Raw genomic sequence first — 12,229 nt, forward strand, 5'->3', positions numbered from 1 at the left:
ATTATAAAAGTATTGTTTTGTTTTTTGGTGCTGGAACTGGGACTTGAACTCAGGGCCTTGGCACTGTCCCTTAGCTCTTTTCTGAAGACTGGTACTCTACCACTTTAGCTACATCTGGCTTTTTGCTGGTTAATGGCAGATAAGAGTCTCAGAGATTTTTCTGCCTGGGCTGGCTTTTTCAGACTGGGATCCTCAGATCTCAGTCTCCTGAGTAGCTAGGATTATAGAGGTAAGACACCAGTGGCTGGCATGTTTTGCTCTTTTAAAAAAGAGAAAGACAGAGACAGGAAGGAAGGAAGGAAGGAAGGAAGTGAGAGAGGGAGGGAGGGAGGGAGGAAGGAGAGAAAGAGGGAAGAAGGGAAGGAGGGAAGGAAAAGAGGAAAAAAGAAAGGAGGGAAGAAAGAAAGAAAAGCTAGGTATGTGTGTCTGTATGTGGGTATATCAGTGTGCATTGGTGTTGAAAGTCTAGAAGGTTCTGCCAGAGTGCAAGTGGAGCCACCTGGGAAAGGGGACAGTGCAGATGTTCCAGTAATCCAGGTGACTGTGCTGAGCATTACAACCATTGTGGGCTCTGGCTTGGTTGTATTCTTGCTCTTCTGGCGTGAATTATACTTAATATTTACTTAGCTTTGTTTCTTGAGAATGGGAATAGGCAGAGATGAAAATAGAGGATGCCTAATTTGTTTGGTTTTGTTTTACTTTGTCAACTTCTGTTTTGATTGAGCGGATTTAGTGGCAAAACCAATTAGAATGATTTTATTTTTTATTTTTTTTTATTTTTTGGGGGTCCGGTTGTGGGGCCTGAACTCTGGGCCTGGGCGCTGTCCCTCAGCTCTTCAGATCAAGGCTAGCGCTCTACCACTTGAGCCACAGCGCCACTTCTGGCTTTTTTCTTATGTGGTGCTGAAGAATCAAACCCAGGGCCTCAGGCATGCCAGGCAAGCGCTCTACCACTGAGCCACCTTCCCAGCCCCAATTAGAATGATTTTAAAGTGAGAAGAAGAATAATAGCAAATCTGAGTTCTACCTTAGTGTCCTGGCGATGCTATAGAATCAAAGGCCCAGGGGTCAAAATACGATGGTATTAAATATATAATGTCCAAGTGCATGGTTTTCAAATATGAGGCTTCCAAAGTCAAGCTCCCTATCGTAAAGATTAAATCTAAAGAAATTTAAGGACTTTCCCAATGACATTTTCCAAACTCATAGCAGACAGAAGTCTATGGTGAAATTAGATCTCCTGAAGCCCTCTTTTTCTAAATCATTTTGATTTTCTGTGTGCATATGTGTGATGAAGAGTTGTTTTAAAACGCTGTGCTTTACTTAGCATTAAAAAGTACAAGATGGCATTAATTAGAATTTAACACCATAATAAAGTAAGAAATCTAGCAACTTCTACCAGGTTATTCTAATACAGATAAAAATAGCTTTCAAATACCAAATATGAACTTAACTTGAAAAATAAGACTGTCAATGAGAAATGTTCTTGAACATCATATGGTAGATTTTTTTTAATCTAGCAATATTAATGTGTTCCACTCTACATCTTTAGACAGATCCAAGTTTAATGAGCCATCTAGCAGTAGTGAACAACAGGAGCCTGTAATAATTATTTGGAATAAAAGTTGCCATTCCACAGTGATCTCAGAGTTTATAAAATTAAAGTTAGGCTACTGTGGAAGTAGGAAGCACTTATAGAAAAACCCTGAATTTATGGCATCTCAAAAAGTGCAGGTACTAGCCAGGTGCTGGTGGCTCATGCCTGTAATCCTAGCTACTCAGGAGGTTGAGATCTGAGGATCACAGTTCAAAGCCAGCCCGGGCAGAAAAGTCCGAGAGACTTTTATCTCCAATAAAGCACTAGAAAACTGGAAGTGGCACTGTGGCTCAAGAGGTAGAGTGTTAGCCTTGAGCTGAAGAGCTCAGGGACAGTGCCAAGCCCACAGTTCAAGCCCCACGACTGACCAAAAAAAAAAAAAAAAAAAGTGCAGGTACTGGTGGTTTATGCCTGTAATCCTGAGATTTGAGGATCATAGTTCAAAGTCAGTTAGAGCAAGAAAGTCTGTGAGACTCTGATCTCGAATTAACCAGCAAAAAGCCGGAAGTGAAACTGTGGTTAATGTGGCAAAGCACTAGCCTTGAGCAACTGAAAAGCACTGATCCCCTTTTGGACCCATGAAAGCAAAAGAAAAGCACCTTGTATGTCTTTGAGGGCAGGGAACATCTGGCCTATGAGTCATAAAAGGCCTGAAAATCATTTGGCCCTACCAAGGCCACACAGGTAGTACTTGAAATTCAATAAATCTAGAAGCTACTTTCATAGCAATATAAACATCAGTATCAACTAACATCCCACACCCCTTTGCCATTTGTTGTATTGTGTTTTTTAGTATGTTTTGTGGTAGAGTCATTTAAAAGTAATTTGTGAATATTGGGCCTCTAGCTGGATTCTAGTGACTCATAACTGTAATCTTAGATACTTAGGAGGCTGAGATCTAAGGGCCATGATTCAAAGCCAGCACGACCAGAAAAACTCAAGAGATTGTATCTCATTTAACCAACAGGACTAGAGGTGTGACTCAAGTGATAGAGGGCCAGCAGTGAGCAAAAAGACTGAGTACAAAGCCCTGAGCTCAAGGGCCCAAGTTTAAACTCTGGTCCTGGCACAAATACACAAATAACATCTGTTGTAGATATTGTATTTCTAAATAGCTCAGCAAGTGTTAAGTAAGAATAGGACATATTTCTTTTTTTTTATATTTGTTTTTCTGCTTATGTGGTGCTGAGGAATCGAACCCAGGGCCTCATGCATGCAAGGCAAGCGCTCTACCACTGAGCCACCTTCCCAGTCCCAGAATAGGACATATTTCTACAGTGCTATCAACAATACTCTTTTCACCCCAAGAAAATTAGTAACTCCACAGTATCATGTACTATATTGCTCATATGCAATTTTCTCCAGGTGTCTCAAGAGTATCAATTATTGCTTCTCTTTTCATAAACTTGAATCCAATTAAGTTTTGTGTACTGAATTTTGCTATGCATCTTTAACCCCTTCAGCTCTCCTGGGCTCCACTTTGTACCTTTTCTTCCCCCACTGCATGTTCCTGGGCTTGAATCAAGGCTTGGGTGCTGTTCCCGAGCTTACTTTGTTCAAAGCTAGCACTCTTCCACTTGAGCCATAGCTCTACTCCTGTCTTTTTAGTGGTTAATTGGAGTTAAGTGTCTCACAGAGCTGGGCGCTAGTGGCTCACTCCTAGCTACTCAAGAGGCTGAGATCTAAGGATTGCAATTCAAAGCCAGCCCAGGCAGGAAAGTCCATGAGACTCTTATTTCCAATAAACATAGAGCACGCCCCTTGGCCTGAAGAGCTGAGGGACAGCACTCAGGCCCAGAATGCAAGCCCCAACTGACCCCCCTCAAAAAAATTCTCACAGATTTCCTGCCAGGTCTGACTTTGAACTGTGATCCTCAGATCTTAGCTTCCTGAGTAGCTAGGATTACAAGCATGAGCCACTGGTATCTGGCTCATGTTCTTTTTCAATTCTAATTGGTGCCCCCACTGATTTCAAATCTAACACCAGGTACACAAAGATGTCTTGTCTTATTCTAACACCAGGTACACAAAGATGTCTTGTCTTATTCATATACGCATACATATACTTTTCCACTGAGAAACTTCATTCTCTATTAATTGTTACTTAATAGGTTTTTTTCCTAGCTACTCAAGAGGTTGAGATCTGAGGATCATGGTTGGCAGCCAGCCCAGGGAGGAAAGTCTATGAGACTCTTATCTCCAATAAAAAAACACTCGAGGGGCTGAGAAGGTGGCTCAGTGGTAGAGCGCTTGCCTTGCATGCCTGAGGCCCTGGGTTCAATTCCTCAGCACCACATAAGAAAAAAGAAAAAAGCCAGAAGTGGCACTGTGTTTCAAGTGTTAGAGTGTTAGCCTTGATCTGAAGAGCTGAGGGACAGCGCCCAGGCCCAGAGTTCAGGCCCCATGACTGGACCAAAAACAAAACTTTGAAAAAAAAAAAAACACTCGAAAACTGGAAGTGGCACTGTGGCTCAAGCGGTAGAGTGCTCACCTTGAGCTTAAGAATGCAGGGACAGCGCCCAAACCCAGAGTTCAAACCCCATGACTGATCAAAAAAAAAAAAAAAAAAGCTAGAAGTAAAGCTGTGGCTTAAGTGGTAGAGTACCAATCTTGAGGACAAAGCTCAGGGATAGTGTTTGGGTCCTGAGTACAAGCCAGCAAAGATCAACTGGTACTAGCTCAGGTATCACACACACACACACACACACACACACACACACACACACACACACACACAGATTTGACTTCTGTTGCTTGAAATTAAAAAAAAAATAACAACAAATTGATCTCACAGGTGTTAGATGAGCTGGGAATATTAAAGATGGACGCATGGTGGTGGTGCATGTTGATCAGGGTTTCCGACAATTAGCAACTGCTCTGAGCCAGGCACTGTGATGCAACTTCTATTGTGCAGAGAAAGAAGAGAGATCTGAAAGTGCCTGATTAGATTTTCTTTTATCCCACACAACTATGTGGCTTTGCTTAGGTTGACTTTGGCTTAAGAACCAGGAAAAGTAGATGTTTATAATTATAGAGATTAGAGGTGTGTGTGTGTGTGTGTGTGTGTGTGTGTGTGTGTGTGTGTGTGTGTGTGTTCCATGCATACTGCATTAATTGGAAGTGGAGGACTTTTAACTATGGCAGGACTTTCTTTCTTTGGAGAGTGCTTGTGTTAAGCACTAACATTGAAGGACCAGTTGTTCCTAAATTTTGCTAATTATGCTCTGAGCAGTCACTTCTGTTAAATTAGGAAATTAGCTCACAAGTTTGAGTAATTTTTGTTCTATTTCTCAGTAATTCACCTAATTCACTTGTGTAATATGTAAGCTTGCCTAAGTCTGGTTCTGTAAGAGGAGATGTGAATATCCACACATTCCAGAGAAACAGCCTTGAGATGTTTAGGGGGTCAGGTAGGAATGCAGGAAAGGGTGACAAGAAGGGTTTTAATATAGGTACCCAAAATCTTTATATTTGGTGACTGACTTAGAGGGAAATAAAGACCTGATTGGCTCTAACTTGTCAGAGGTGTTAAAAGTCTGTCTGAATGCTTTCTGAGTGCCCAGCAGATACTGTGTATAAATGAAGTGGGTTGCATGTAAAGAAATGACTTTGATAAAAAGAAATGCAAATCAAAACAACATTGAGATACCACCTCACCCCAGTTAGAATGGCTATAATCAAGAACTCTAATAACAACAGATGCTGGAAGGGATGTGGACAGAAGGGATCCTTACTGCATTGTTGGTGGGAGTGTAAACTTGTTCAACCACTTTGGAAAATAGTATGGAGGTTCCTCAAAAGACTCCACATATTGCTTACCTGTGACCCAGCAATCCCACTTTGGGCATTTACCCAAATGATCACAAACAAGACCATACTAAAGCTACCAGCACAACTATGTTTATTGCAGCATTATTTACCATAGCTAAGATATGGAACCAACCCAGATGCCCCTCAGTAGATGAATGGATCAAGAAAATGTGGTATATATACACAATGGAATTCTATGCCTCCATCAGAAAGAATGACATTGCCCCATTTGTTAGGAAATGGAAAAACTTGGAACAAATTATATTAAGTGAAGTAAGCCAGGCCCAAAGAAATATAAGTCCCATGGTTTCCCTTATTTGCAATAACTAGTATATGTCTGAGACAAACAGAAACTGTCAGACAAATTGATGTTAGGCAAAATGAAGCCCAAGATAAGCATTCAAATGTTTTTTCTTTCTTGCGATTGTTTCCAACATATTTATAAGATGATTTCTTTGTTGCTTTGTATGTCCCTCCCCCACGGTATATCCCCTGCTTTCACTGTATTTGATGTTGATATAATTTGTGGAGGGGAAGGGAAAAAAACAAACTGTTTAAATAGGGTTACAGGTGGACCCATTGCAACAATGAGATATATAAGACATTATGTCAAAAAACGAACTTTACAACTTTGGCGGGGTGGAGGGGTGGTAGGCCGTGTGGGGGTGGGGGGTAGAGAAGGGAAGGGATGGTATGAGGAAACAAAGGAGGAGGCAACAATGCTTGATAAGAAATGTACTCACTATCTTGCCCATGTAATTGTAACCCCTCTGTATGGTATTTTCACAATAATAACAATAATAATAAAGAAATGGCTTTAGGGGTTGGAGGTGTGGCTCCCTTTGTAGAGTGCTAGCAAATGAGCCAAAGTGTCAGGTACTGAGAGGTCAACTCCCAAGTTTGCATCTAAAATAAAAGAGAAAGAAATTGCTTTGGAATGATACTAACTGCTACCATCTGAGTGAGGATTGCAGCCTGCAGCAGTCGGGGGCTGGGATAGTTGGGGAGCCCAGGTATTGTTAAAGGGGCAGATGCTACTCAGCTCAGACAGGGATTTCCATCACCTCCAGTTGTTCTTCTTGAAACTGCAAATCCAGATTCTATTAAGTTTTCTTCATCTAAGTGTTAACAGTTAAATAACATTTTTAAAATCCTGTGCCCACCTAACTATAAGACAGCTATTTATCTTTTCTCTTTTTTATTTATTTATCCTTACATAATTGTACCAAGCAGTTTCAATTTAAAAAATTTAAAGAACCAACCTCAGGCTTTTTTTTTTTCTGCCAGTCCTGGGGCTTGAACTCGGGTCCTGGGCACTGTCCTGAGTTGCTTTTGCAACTCTATCACTTGAGCACCAGCGCCACTTCTGGCTTTTCTGTGTACACGGTAGTGAGGAATGGAACCCAGGGCATCATGCACACTAGGCAAGCACTCTACCACTAAGCCACATTCACAGCCCTCATCCTCAGGCTTTTAACTTCCAAGTCTATAGAGACCACATGTATTGTGAGACATCATGTTAGCTTGGGGACAGGAGTGAACCTGCACTTTCTCCAGGTCTCTTTCAACTCCTCCAAGTCCTGGGCCAAGTGTGGGTACAGCCCCATGGTGAGAGGCAGCAACTAATCCCACAGACAGCAGCATCACTGAGGTTGGAGGTTGGAGGGGGATGACAGAAGCATATGTTTTGGTTTGTTCTCTTGGGTTCCAGTTTGAACCTTCTTTTCCTGTATTGCATCTTCCTGGACTTGAACACAAGGCCTGGGTGCTATCCCTGAGTTTCTTTTGTTCAAGGCTAGCCACAGCTCTATTGTTTTTTGTTTTCCTGGCAGTTAATCGGAGTTAAGAGTATCATAGACTTTCCTGCCAGGCCTGACTTTAAACTGTGATCTCAGATCACAGCCTCCTGAGTAGCTAGGATTACAAACATGAGCCACTGGTACCTGGCTTATGTTCTTTTTCATTCCCAATTGCTGCTCCCACTGATTTCAAATCTAACAACAGGTGCACAAAACAGTTTCAACAGACAGTTTAAGCAGCTCCCACAATTATGTGAACCTAATCTCTAGAATAAATCTCCTATTTCACGCACAATTGTTATGCCTCTCTGACCAAATCTACCTGCTGCAAAGTTTGTTTCTATGTCATAAATTATAGGTGAGAAACTTGGAATCAAAACAGATGTGCTAACTGATAGGTTTAATAATTTCTTAGTAGCAGTGTTGGGAATCAAATCAGGAATTCACTCATCTCTGCATTTTACCTTTTCTTTTGTGTTTGAAGACGCTCATTTTCACTTTTTTTTTTATAATCCTTAAAACCTCTTTCCCTCGATTGTGTTCTCCTATATCCAAATAACAACTGTGTCCTGTTACCTCTCCCTTCATGGCTTTGTAATCCATCCCTTCCTCTTCAGGCCTCCCTGCACATTTTGTAAGTTACACCTGTGCCATTTACATTTCACACAGTACTGGGAAGTCAGAAATCATGTGAGTTGATGAATCTCTCTAGGAAGAAGGGAAGAACATTTTGATTAAAACCCAGAGGGCTTAACAAATGGGTATATATATATATATATATATATATATATGTTTGTATATATATATGTATGGATGGATATATGTGTGTGTGCATGTGTATATATATATGGACACACAAACATATATACTCATACATATGGCCTTGTGTATATTTATATATGTGTTTATAATACTTACAATTTAGCTCTAACTTGCACATATGACAGAAAGCATGCATTTTTTTTGTCTCTCTGGGGCCTGACTTACTTCACTTAACAAGATTTTTTCAGGTCTATCCATTTCCCAGATGCAGGCCCCTTGAGGTGAAACCCTCGTAGGCAGTACGTAGAAAGTTGTTAGGAGCTGAATATGTCTCTCCCTCCAATCCCCTTCTCAAAAGAAAAAAAAGAAAAAAAAAAGTTCCTGATAAAGTCAAGTACCCAAGAGTGCAATTGAATTTGAAGATGGAGTCTTTACATTCAAATGAAATCTTTAAAGTGAGTCCCAAGCCAATGCCTGGAGTCCTTAGAAGACAAGTAATTTGGACCCAGAGAGAAAACAATGAGAAGACAGCCATTTATAAGCCAAGGAGATAGCTCCTTAGAAGGAAACGACCCAGCCAAAACCTTGAACTCAGACTTCTATCCTCCAAAACTCTGGAAAAATTTCATTTCTGTTATTTAAACATTATAGTCTGTGATACTTTGTTGATTTTTTGTTTTCGTTTTTTGCCAGTCCTGGGGCTGGAACTCAGGTCGTGGGCACTGTCCCTGAGCTTCTTTTGCTCAAGGCTAGCACTCTACCACTTGCGCTACAGCACCATTTCCGGCTTTTTCTGTTTATGCGGTAGTGAGGAATCAAACCCAGGGCTTCATGCATTCTAGGCAAACATCTACCACTAAGCCACCTTCCCAGCCCTGTGGTACTTTGTTATAGTACCTCTAGCAAAATCCCAGATGGAAATCCAACTCTGTGTGACTATGCAATATATACACATCTTACTATTCCATGAAAAGAAATAAGGGGAGGGAAAGCCCTACATTTGTTATTGAGAAGAAAATCATCGAGGAAAGAAAAGAAAATTGTGGAAATTAAAGTATAAATTTGTGAATGGTTTAAAGAAGGCAAGGATATTCTACTTTTCTACTTTTTAGTAATACTTCTACTAATTTATACTCATTGAGTCGGTTCCCATACGGTGCTAGGCCCTGTTTTTTGTTATTGCTTTTTGGTTTTTTTGTGTTGTTCCGGGACTTGAACTCAGGGCCATAGATGCTATCCTTGTGCTATTTTGCTTATGGCTAGGATTCTCTATCACTTGAGCCATAGTTCCACTTCTGGCTCTTTGGTGGTTAAAGCAGATGAAGAATTTCATGGTCTTTCCTGCCCAGCCTGGCTTCAAACCTCAGACCTCAGCCTCCTACGTAGCTAGGATTATAGGCATGAACCACCAGTGCCCAGCACAGTGCTAAACATTAATAAATATTATTTTAATAATCACCTGTAACAATCCTGTGAATACTAATTGGAAAATTACTGTCTTTTTTTTATTTTTGAGGAAGAACAGAAGCTCAGGGGAAAATATATGCCAACTGGTTCATGGCAAGAATGAATTTGGGGCTTAACATCTATCCATCTCTGACTTCAGAATCTGTTTTCTCAACCATTCCTCTACAATCCCCCTGGCTTTATTCCAAACAGTCCTTGGCATTCATACTTAACCTGTCTTTCCAGGACAACAATTGGCTTTGAAAGAATGGAATAGCTTGGATCACATTTGAATAGTTTGCTAAAGGGTATTGTAACATTTCTATGGTAGTAAATTCTGCCATCTTGAAACAAATTGGCAGCTAATGTTGATTTTTCAGTGACCATTGTTTGCAGTTTGATTAAGAACTTGAGGCTGGAGTGAGGAGTTAGTTAGGACACAGAATTCATTATCCAGGGAGCTCCTTTGGTGGAAGAATAATGTTGATTGACATCTTCAAGTCACAGGTCCAATAATTAATTAGAAAAGAGAAAAGGCATGAGAGAAAAATAATGATAAAAGGAAATTTATCCAGCTAACAAAAGCAGTTAATTCAAGTGTAGAATTTAAATTCATAGCCCTTGCTTAGACTAGCCAGTATTCAAATGCTAAAGAATTTGTTTTTTGAAGCCTTTATAAAACTCTCCACTGTTACAATGTATGCCATCTGGGATTTAGCATTTATAAAATGTGTAGTTAAGACATGCCAAGAGATTCCTCATGCAAACCAGATGGTATAATAACAATTCTGTCTTTATCTCCCCATCCCCCGCAAGGGGAAAAAAATCCCACAAGGCTTTGAATCTCTTGAAACTTATGTGAATAAATTAAACCCCATCAATACATCAGGGACATTTTATAATTTCAATAGTCAACTTAACCCACCTAAATATTTTCATTAGTGTTTTCATTTGGACATGAAAAACCAAAAGTGCAGACAATACTTCCCTTTGAGGGCTTCCTATCTGTATTTTTTAAAGCAATGTTTCTACAGAAAATACCAATGATCTTCAATGTGGGGAAGAACATTTCTCCCCATTTTAAAATGGCTAAGCTCACTTGGATCAAAGGCAAAGATATTGAAATCTCTTTTAAATTGGAAAATATCCATAATCATAGAGTTTGCGCAGTTTTATCAGTACACTGAAAAAGGAAAAAAAAAGACCATTTTCTTCTTTTGGATTATACATTTGACAAGTCTGTGCCTCCATAGATTTGGACACAGAGCAGTTACCAGACGTTGTTTTGATCTGGGCAGGGTTCCTATAGTTTTTTGTTGTGTTTTTTTGGGGGGAGGGGGTTATTGTTGTTGTTTTCTGGGATTTTTTTTCACCTATAGAACAACAGGGCTTTTGTAATCTCCTTTCCTTTATTGCCTGTTACATTGTTTTTGTTTTCATTATAAATTGATAATAAGCTCCTCATTAGGTGAAGTAATCTTGTTAAAAGTAATGTTCTGCTCTGATCTTTCTTTTTGTTGTGTAAAAACTCCTTTACTGGCTTACAAGAGACCTTTTTTTCTGTAATTAATCATGAATAGCATTAAAGAACAAACACAGTCTATTTGAAAACCAGATCCCTTGGGATACAGGGGCCAATCTCATTACTAAAAAATATGTGTTTCTGGAGCTGCACAAGCCATTGAATTTCTTTCCCAATTAGCAGTGAATAGTTTTTCAAAACAACGAAGAACTTGGATATGAAGTTTGGTTTTTCTTTGGCTTAAATTGAGCAGTATCAACACCACTCAACACCACACTCATTCACTATTTTCTTTTCTTCCTCTCCCTGAGCAAAGAAATACATGGGATTCTGTTTTATAGATATTCAAAATGTTAGGTAAATTCTGCACCTAGTGTACTTTCTTGGCCTAGACTGGACTCCATGGTAAAAGGAACACCTACTTAGCCCACCTGGCTTGTCAGATAGCTGCTACTGTGTCAGGAAAGGCTGCAAAATCATAAACACAACAAGAAAAAGCAGATGATGCCCTTGCTCTATGGGAAAGAGAAAAAAATACATTCATAGGAGAATCTCTCTAGCTGCTTTCTACCTTTAGAGGCCTACTAACCCTGCTCTCCCTGCTGGTTGACAAAAGGAAATGAGGTCAAGGTATAAGGGCTTTGGGAAGTAAAATAGTTAAATACTGGAAATGCCAGATAATAGGTTTGAGTTTCTAGAATCTGGGGGTGGGGGTAATACAAACTAAAACCTACTCCTCTGAACTTAAGTAACAGATAGGGGACACTGGGAAGATGCTTCTTAGTTGAGCTACACCACCATTACAGGAGCAAAAAGGGGTGTGGCTCCAACAGGCAAATTGATAAGGCCTGTGACTGAGGTCCTTACCATACAGATTTGATCCCCAAAGTCACTCTTCCATGTGTGTGTGGCAAATATTCTTCTCTGGCCTTCCAAAAGCCTATCAGCAAACTGTTGGGAAAGACACAAATACTTCTGTGCCATCAATGTAGTCCAAAGCCAGAATCCATAATTGTCCCCAGATTACTAAAAAGTTCTCATAAGGAGTTGATGTCTGTATTATATGCATTAACTTCTTCATATCTAATTTTCTCTACTAATTTTGAGATTTCCACTATTTTTTTTCCTTTGGGTCCTTGGGAAGTTAGTGATCTCTCAGTCCCCCTGTCTTTCTGTGTGTGTGTGTTTGTGTCTTGCTAGCTTTCTCCTTTCCTCTCTCAATTGCATTGCTTGTAGTTAATATAAACATACATTATCATTCCTAAGGAATCTTGCATCATTTCATATTTATTA

Source organism: Dipodomys ordii, unplaced genomic scaffold (genome assembly GCF_000151885.1).
Source record: "Dipodomys ordii isolate 6190 unplaced genomic scaffold, Dord_2.0 Scaffold14, whole genome shotgun sequence".
Lineage (NCBI taxonomy): Eukaryota > Metazoa > Chordata > Mammalia > Rodentia > Heteromyidae > Dipodomys > Dipodomys ordii.